Below are 7,765 nucleotides of genomic sequence, written 5' to 3' on the forward strand. Positions count from 1 at the left end.
AAGATATGTGTATCACGCATGACTCCATGATGATATAGGACTCATATGGGTTTCGAAGCTGACCAAGAGAGGGAGATGCATGAGACGCGGCCTGATTCCCTCCCTACCCGTGTAGGCATGAAGAGAGATGATGTATGATAATCATTACTCAAACCACCTTTATGACAGAGTTTATGTTTTTCAAAGGGTTGATCCTCACTGGTTGTCTGTATTGAATGAATTAGTTTATATATATTGCATATAAAGACATTATTTTCAATTTCCTGATTACATCAAATCACACGAAGCCATTTTAACCACCAAACACTTCCTTCGTTACAGGACGAAAAGACAAGGTGCAGAAGCTGAGTGAAGTGAGTGTTCCTATAACATCTTCCACAAGAAGGATTCGAACCATCACCACTTGCGTGACAAATAGGAGCGCAAACCTATCAGCCACAAGTTTCCATTGTAAGAAAGAGGCTATCTGAATACAAGTACTCCAATATACTTCATGGTATATTCATAGGCAAAGAAAGATATCTGTCCCATTATGCACACCTTGACCAGTAAGAACGTTATACAGCTTATTCCTGTCAAACATAGGAATACATAGATATGAAACACCGCCTGAACAGCGCATACTTACATGATATATGAATTGTCTTCCGAACGAATTTTCGCCACTTATGTGATAGACAGGGAAACTTGCCATTCCGTCACAAGTGCCTCATAATATAGATCATAATAAACTTTGTCCTATACATGTAAGCACCAGGATCTCCACTGCTGTCTCCCGTCAGAACCACAGTGACCAGTTACACAATCTGGTGGATCACATCTAACAAACACGGAAGTAAGTGATTATGGTCTAATGCCTGAACGATTTACACACAGAGTAAACAATGTCCTCCATAGGAAGGATTCGAACCCTTCACCACTTGAGTGACAAAGAAAAGGGCTATCCAGACAGCCATCTGTGTCCTATGATAAAGAAAAACTGTTACTCGATTACAAGTGATCGAATATCCTCCGTCCCATTTATGTAGACTACTGGATTTCTTTGACCGTGTAATATAAGTTCACAATAATTAGTAATAACGTTTACCATCATCCTAGTCAAACACGTAGGTATACATAAATAATAGAAAGGAATACATAATGATTCTAACAGCAACAGATCAATGGGATCTTTCGAGGCTGTTTGTGATAGTGGAAGATATCAGAAACTCATATATTAGTGTACTAAAAGTCAGAAGGCGTAGAAGATAATCCGAAGAAAATAACCTGGAACTTGTAATTGTGACAAAAGAGGCATGAAATAATGAAAGTCGGTGACTTGAAGCAAAGTATTCATTAAGTCTATTCCTAAATGAATAGTACTGCTTTCAACCATTCTAATTGGCAAATCGTTCCATATGATAACAATTCTATGGAAAAAAAAGCACTTTGTCTCATTCGAGGTAAAACGTGTGCCTTCGAGTTTGTATCCATTACTACAAGGAAATTATACAAATCAAGTGTTAGATAACTTGATAGAATAAGATTATCAAAGCCTTTGATGCTTTTCAAACACTTGTATTAGTTCACCTCTTCACATTCTGTTTACTAAACTCAATTCATTCGTTTAATCTGCATTCATAGGAGTTGCTTCTCAGTCTGTGAATTATCTTGGTAGCTCGGTGGTGTACTCTATCCACTTTGTTGATGTCTTCTTTCAGGTAAGGTGAGGAAATCAAACACAATATTTAAGATGTGGATGAACCAGTATATTGTAGAGAATACGGATGATTTCGCTTGACTTATAGTCCAGCCTTACTTATGAATCCAAGAATTGTGTTCGGTCTTTTCAAACCTTTTCTGCACTGCTTGACATTGTTTTACGTTACCAGAGATCATTACGCCCAAGTTTTTTTTCCCTGGTTTACCTATTGCTGATCAGCAGAATTCATACTGTAGCTTGAACATGAAATGGTGCTTACACGAGGAGCACTTCGATAGTTAACATGATAGTCAAATATACTAACAAATATAATCATTGTTTCCTGACGTGGTCATCACAGATAAAAGTCTGGAGCCATCACTAAACGTAAGCATCAGTATTCTTTGATATCTTCATCTGAAATGCCTGTCTGTTATCTATCAGTGTCATTTCATGTGTTATGAACCTGTAGCCATTAGTATCCCCTGAGGTTTCTATTAGGCTAACTGCTTCTTCTGACTCGTTTATGCATTTACTGTGGCACAATAGCTTGAGACACTCACCATATATGTTCATCTTTGTCTCTTGACGTATTTATCAGAACTAAATGATATGGGTCACCCATCTAGTGTATCTACCAGGGTTATTTATACAATGAATCATCAATATCACTTGATATATTAATCTGAGTTAATGGTCTCCACTATTCACCCATAATCATCATCAGTGCCACTTAGAGTGTTTGTCAGATATACCTAACTTAAATTTAGTGTCACTTGGCATGTACATCTGAGCATTGGCTGGCCACTCACCTAATCTGACCATCAGGGTGGACCCTGGAAGAGAACAGCTGGGCTTTCTTGGGTGTGACCCGATGGACCAGTGCCACCTGGGGAGAAAATTCAAGCTATTACCTTAAAACACCTATGGACGTCGTCCTTATGCACGCAATCAATCATTTACATGAAAACAAATATTACAAAATACTAGGAACAGACAGGAACGGCCTCTGTTGCTTATATCCACTCTAACTGGCATGAGTGATGAACCGAAACCAAAGTGCTATCCACAGCCAAGCTCAACAGACCCCTCCATGGTTTCCACGAACTATTTCATATGCATTAGTTCAGCCCATTGACAGTAAGTCGTCTTTATACCGTATTGCTTTAATTTGCTTCATCTCATGCACGCCTAACACCCTCCTGCATGTTTAGGATCCGATTAATCAAAGCATTTTACACTCCAACCTTCTACCTTGTCCTTGGTCTCCCCATTCTTCTTGTTCCCTCCACTCCTAACACGGAAACCCTCTTGTTCAGTCTCCTTTCATAAACCCTCAGCATATATCAATATTTCAGCACAACCTCTTCGTGTCCTTAAATCAAACTCCTCTTACCACCACACCTCGAACATCTTTTTCAAAACACATCCATCCTCTTCCGCATTTTTCATTTAGGGATCGGTCCTCGCATCCTTACAGAATCTTCAGAACTACTGTACCATCAAGCGTACCCATCTTTGCCCTCATAGACAGATGCCTCTCTCTTTCCACACACACACACACACTTTAGAGCATCAGGGACATTTGGTCCTTCCCACCCTTTGGTTCATTTCAGCCCCTATAATTCCATCCGTTGTCATGTCCACTCCTACGTACCGAAAGCATTCCATTCAAACTCATATTGAAACCAACTCGTCTCTTTTCCATGTGAAATCTCATAACCTTAACATAGTCACATTAAAACTCAACGTCTTCCGTTCACACACACACTCTCTCTAACTCGGTTACCAGCTTCTGCAGCCTCTCACTCTAGTCTGTTACAGATGTCCGCAAAATGTAGCTGGCACGCTTCCTAGCTCCCGCTCTCTCGTCTCCATATTAATTGCAATCCCGTCTATCTTTCTCTCTGAAAGCCTCATTGTCACTTCCCTCACTATCTCATTTATAAAGATATTAAGCAGCATATCCTTTGTGCACACCCACCTTCACCTGGAAACACTCACTCTCCTCTCTTGTTACTCGCACAAACGTCTTGTTCACTTCATACGAAAAGTGACTCCTGATTCTATTACCTTTCTTCCCACACCATTTAATGTTAGCACCATTCACAAAGCATTTCTATCAACTCTATCTTACGTGTTCTTCAGGTCCATAAAGCCATATCTTTTTTTGTGTGTGTGTTTCAGTAGTTCTCAAAAATTCTTTAAACTAAACACGCATTTCACAATGTCTCAAGCACCACTGAAACCATGTAGATATATATTACATATATGTTAGCTAAAACGACACAGACAACATAGACCCAAGTCAAGCTCATCTTATCAATACTGAATATGTATACCCTTGCCTGAATCAAGTACCAATTTTCCGACCAACAACCTTGGGGAGGATGAACAAATGAGTTGACTGTGGGCCAACCTCCGCAACCAAGATTTGAAGCAGTGCCGTAATCATCTGCAAACAATAACTGACTCACTTCCAGAGCCTCTCATGCCCAACAGACTGCATATTCGCTCATCTATCCGAGACTTCTGTTTTGGAAGGAGGTAAATAAAGTGCATAAGACAAGGGAACAAATGGGAACATCAGTGAAGGGGGCTAATGCAGAGGTGATAACAAGTAGTGGTGATGTAGAAAGGAGATGGAGTGAGTATTTTGAAGGTTTGTTGAATGTGTTTGATGATAGAGTGACAGATATAGGGTGTTTTGGTCGAGGTGGTGTGCAAAGTGAAAAGGTTAGGGAAAATGATTTGGTAAACAGAGAAGAGGTAGTAAAAGCTTTGCGGAAGATGAAAGCCGGCAAGGCAGCAGGGTTTGGATGGTATTGCAGTGGAATTTATTAAAAGAGGGGGTGACTGTATTGTTGACTGGTTGGTAAGATTATTTAATGTATCTATGACTCATGGTGAGGTGCCTGAGGATTGGCGGAATGCTTGCATAGTGCCATTGTATAAAGGCAAAGGGGATAAAGGTGAGTGCTCATATTACAGAAGTATAAGTTTGTTGAGTATTCCCGGGAAATTATATGGGAGGGTATTGATTGAGAGGGTGAAGGCATGTACAGAGTATCAGATTGGGGAAGAGCAGTGTGGCTTCAGAAGTGGTAGAGGATGTGTGGATCAGGTGTTTGCTTTGAAGAATGTATGTGAGAAATACTTGAAAAAGCAAATGGATTTGTATGTAGCATTTATGGATCTGGAGAAGGCATATGACAGAGTTGATAGAGATGCTCTGTGGAAGGTATTAAGAATATATGGTGTGGGAGACAGTTGTTGTTCGCTGATGATACAGCGCTGGTGGCTGATTCGGGAGAGAAACTGCAGAAGCTGGTGACTGAGTTTGGTAAAGTGTGTAAAAGAAGAAAGCTGCGAGTAAATGTGAATAAGAGCAAGGTTATTAGGTACAGTAGGGTTGAGGGACAAGTCAATTGGGGGGGTAAGTTTGAATGAAGAAAAACAGGAGGAAGTAAAGTGTTTCAGATATCTGGGAGTGGATTTGTCAGCGGATGGAACCATGGTAGCGGAAGTGAATCATAGGGTGGGAGGGGGCGAAAGTTCTAGGAGCGTTGAAAAATGTGTGAAAGTCGAGAACGTTATCTTAGAAAGCAAAATTGGCTATGGTTGAAGGAATAGTGGTTCCAACAATGATATTTGGTTGCGAGGCGTGGGCTATAGAGTTGTGCGGAGGAGGGTGGATGTCTTGGAAATGAGATGTTTGAGGACAATATGTGGTGTGAGGTGGTTTGATCGAGTAAGTAATGAAAGGGTAAGAGAGATGTGTGGTAATAAAAAGAGTGTGGTTGAGAGAGCAGAAGAGGGCGTTTTGAAATGGTTTGGTCACCTGGAGAGAATGAGTGGGGAAAGATTGACCAAGAGGATATATGTGTCAGAGGTGGAGGGAACCAGGAGAAGTTTGAGACCTAATTGGAGGTGGAAAGATGTAGGGGAGAAGATTTTGAGTGATCGGGCCCTGAAGATGCAGGAGAGGTGAAAGGCGCTCATGAAAAAGAGTGAATTGGAACGACGTGGTATACCGGGGTCGACGTGCTGTCAATGGATTGAACAAGGGCATGTGAAGTGTCTGGGGTAAATCATGGAAAGTTTTGTGGGGCCCGGATGTGGAAAGGGAGCTGTGGTTTCGGTGTATTATACATGACAGCTAGAGACTTAGTGTGAACGAATGTGGCCTTTGTTGTCTTTTCCTAGTGCTACCTCGCGCACATGCGGGGGGGAGGGGGTTATCATTTCATGTGTGGCGGGGTGGCGACGGGAATGAATTAGGGTAGACAGTGTGAATTGTGTGTGTGTGTGTGTGTGTGTGTGTGTGTGTGTGTGTGTGCGTGTGTGTAAGGGGCAAAAACCAATAGAGAACTCTTACTACCAGTTAGTATTTAGAGGTGTTGATTGATTACGATTACCATTGAGGCCCACAAGCCAATGTTTTAGTAACAACCTATTAATAAGGACCTTAATGACACAATTAGGCCAATGTACAGACAAGCTTATAGTGACCTTGCTGGTGCCTCTTGTCGCTTAGCATTACCAGACCACCATCCCCTGGCAGCATCGGCCAGTAGTCCAACAAACCTTAACCCTTTTGCCGCCTCTTGTAATGCTGTCCTTACCTGAGTACCTTCCCGGAGCAGCGCCAAAAGGTTCTTCGTCATATCTTCGTTCACGATGACGAACCATTGTATCCTTGGCGACTCCAAGGCCTTGCTCCTAACCTAAGACAATCAGTGTTATGATAGGCATTTATTGTTTGAAAGAAAATGTTCTCGATAATCTATTTTTGATTTTCATTTTCCAATATCTTCTATGAAAAATACTGGATGAACGAAAGTCTTAGATTACTTGAAATGTATATACGTATTCTAGGTTCTCAGGTATATATATAGAGTTTGCTTGAACATACTTGTTGAAATATATTGGTGACGTGTGTTGCTGAGCAGAGGATGAAGACATTGTTTTTGGCCTTGATGTGGGAGTTGATCCTAAGCGCCTCCGTCAGTAGCAGAATACTAGGATCATACGGCAGGAGGATCGTGTCTGCCATGGCCTCCTGGAACGCCCGCACCACAACCTCGATACCTATAACACACACTGTGGGTCAGTTTTATATCAGGTTCTGCCAAAATTTTTTCCCTTTGACGCTATTTTAAGAAAAATTTCATGAAAATGGATTGATTTTTTGTTTTTTTTTTACGTGAGCGTGATCATAAACTGGTGATTAGTAGCATCTTTTTCCCTGATCTGTTTGTCTGTGGGTCTATCTGTCTCTTCGCCCATTTGTCAGTGGGTCTATCTGTCTCTTCACCCATTTGTCAGTGGGTCTATCTGTCTCTTCGCCCATTTGTCAGTGGGTCTATCTGTCTCTTCACCCATTTGTCAGTGGGTCTAACTGTCTCTTCACCCATTTGTCAGTGGGTCTATCTGTCTCTTCGCCCATTTCTCAGTGGGTCTATCTGTCTCTTCACCCATTTGTCAGTGGGTCTATCTGTCTCTTCGCCCATTTGTCAGTGGGTCTATCTGTCTCTTCGCCCATTTGTCAGTGGGTCTATCTGTCTCTTCGCCCATTTGTCAGTGGGTCTATCTGTCTCTTCACCCATTTGTCAGTGGGTCTATCTGTCTCTTCGCCCATTTGTCAGTGGGTCTATCTGTCTCTTCACCCATTTGTCAGTGGGTCTATCTGTCTCTTCGCCCATTTGTCAGTGGGTCTATCTGTCTCTTCGCCCATTTGTCAGTGGGTCTATCTGTCTCTTCACCCATTTGTCAGTGGGTCTATCTGTCTCTTCGCCCATTTGTCAGTGGGTCTATCTGTCTCTTCACCCATTTGTCAGTGGGTCTAACTGTCTCTTCACCCATTTGTCAGTGGGTCTATCTGTCTCTTCGCCCATTTCTCAGTGGGTCTATCTGTCTCTTCACCCATTTGTCAGTGGGTCTATCTGTCTCTTCACCCATTTGTCAGTGGGTCTAACTGTCTCTTCGCCCATTTCTCAGTGGGTCTATCTGTCTCTTCACCCATTTGTCAGTGGGTCTATCTGTCACTTCGCCCATTTGTCAGTGGGTCTATCTGTCTCTTCG

The 7,765-nt window shown here is 41.9% G+C and overlaps 1 long non-coding RNA gene across 1 annotated transcript; it reads right to left on the minus strand.

Moving 5' to 3' along the window:
- Positions 1-1,738: 1,738 nt before the first annotated feature.
- LOC139758587 (uncharacterized) lies at positions 1,739-6,764 on the minus strand. Its single transcript, XR_011714872.1, has 3 exons — positions 6,597-6,764; positions 6,307-6,408; positions 1,739-2,570 (listed from the first exon to the last, which is right to left on the minus strand). It is a non-coding gene; the product is annotated as an uncharacterized lncRNA (long non-coding RNA).
- Between the last annotated feature and the right edge of the window lie 1,001 nt (positions 6,765-7,765).

Source organism: Panulirus ornatus, chromosome 30 (assembly GCF_036320965.1).
Source record: "Panulirus ornatus isolate Po-2019 chromosome 30, ASM3632096v1, whole genome shotgun sequence".
Lineage (NCBI taxonomy): Eukaryota > Metazoa > Arthropoda > Malacostraca > Decapoda > Palinuridae > Panulirus > Panulirus ornatus.